Genomic DNA, 1,928 nt, shown 5'->3' with positions numbered 1-1,928 from the left:
CAGAAAGGAGATACCACCATTGCAAACAAACTTCTATATTTTGGATCCCTTTTGCGGGGAAGCAACCAATACTGGGCAGAAAGGGGTAAGGAATTACGCTCTCTTATCAAATATAAGATAAATGAAGGAAGTGGTTTACCATCATTTTTCACCACAGGCAGCTGTGCTGAATTCCACTTTCCATCTTTAAGAAGACTCCTGTCAATATACGTAAGGGAAACAACTGGACAGGAACCTGATTTAACAAACAGAAACACAGTATTCAGAGTTTTACAGGAAAATACACATGTTGTTGCTCATTACTTTGACCTGCGAACTCGGTCTTACTTCCAAGATGTTAATGTCTCCTGTTTTTGGAATCAATGCATATTGGTATCGCCAAGAATTTGCCAAAACCAGAGGCATAGTCCATTGGCATGGCCTTTGCTGGAGGTCTGACAAACAGCAACATGCACTGATTCATGAAGCGCTTGAAAGAGGTTTGACTGATGATGAGTGTGCTGAAGAATTGGCAAATTGGGCAGCTAACCAATTTGGAATGACTGCTTCACATCCAGCAGGCAAAGATCACAATGGAGAATCAAAGAAAAATCTATGGCCACCTCCAGAAGGAACTGCACCAGCACCACCAGAGCAAGACAATCCCCTTCAGAAACTTTTAATGGATGTAAGCTCAACACAAGAATCCTTGCTTGAAGACTATATTCTCCTAACCAACAGGGTCAATTTACACCGTTGTTCTGAAACATACTGCCTCAAACAGACAAAAACAAGAAACAAAAAACTGTGTAGGATGGAATTCCCCAAACCTCTTCGTTCAGTTGCGGCTATTGTACATGACAAAAACAATTCTCTCCGTTTAGAAATGTCAAGGGATCATCCAGTTCTGCTCCAAAATTCACGCTTTCACACTCAAGGATGGAGAGCCAATGGAGATGTATCACTAATTCTTTCCAAAAGCAATCCACAGAATCCTTCCGTGAATGAAATTATTGCCACAGAACGATACATCACTGGATATGCGTGCAAAGGCAACCAACCAACTGGCGCTATAGTAGACCTGTTCAGTGATATGGTGAATTGTGCTGATGAATCAACCGGTGCATCAGCTAAATCCCTCTGCACGAAACTTCTGATGAACACCNAAAAAACACAGCTTTGGACAGGTATCTATCCCGGAATGAAACTAATCAGAGCTCTCTGTACAATTTTGTGTGCCACTCGGGAAAAGTTCCGGTTATTTCTGGAGCCAGTAGTCTACTTTCCTGTCCCCTTGATGAAAACTACTGCAGGACAATGCTCCTTTTACATTTTCCAAACTGGAATTCATTTGTTTTTTCAAACAGCGATCTGTCCAAACTTTGTCAAAGCTGAAGTGGGAAGGGCAAAAAAACATGACACTCATGAAATTGAGGAGGAATCTGAAGTTGAAGAGTCTCATGAGAATGATGTCGAACAGCCAGAATGGATGGACGCTCTATGGTGCAGTCCCATCCGAATTTCATTATGATGATGCTGGGCCGGGATACAACTGGAATCAAAGATCATTGCTCCAACAAGATGTGGGAAAGTCATGGATTGAGCACATCAAAGAAAATAGCAATGAGCCAAACAATGTTCTTGATGTACCAAACGTTGTCCTTACCAACATGAATGAAGATCAGAGGCTTGCATTCAATATTGTAATGGATACTCTACATCGATACATAGATGAAGATAATGCCTTTAAGCCTTTAAGGATGGTTGTATCTGGTACTGCAGGTTCTGGAAAGTCATACCTGATAAGATGTTTAGTGAAGGGTATTTGAAATCTCTTCAAGACAAACAAAGCAGTACAAATACTCTGTCCTACTGGAAGTAGTGCAAACCTCATTTCTGATGTAACTTTGCACAGCGTTTTGAAAATACCAACACATCATTAGGGTAAG

This window comes from Mizuhopecten yessoensis, unplaced genomic scaffold (assembly GCF_002113885.1).
Source record: "Mizuhopecten yessoensis strain PY_sf001 unplaced genomic scaffold, ASM211388v2 scaffold10639, whole genome shotgun sequence".
Lineage (NCBI taxonomy): Eukaryota > Metazoa > Mollusca > Bivalvia > Pectinida > Pectinidae > Mizuhopecten > Mizuhopecten yessoensis.
The sequence above is the reverse complement of the archived record's forward strand: the minus strand, read 5'-3'. Positions refer to the sequence as shown.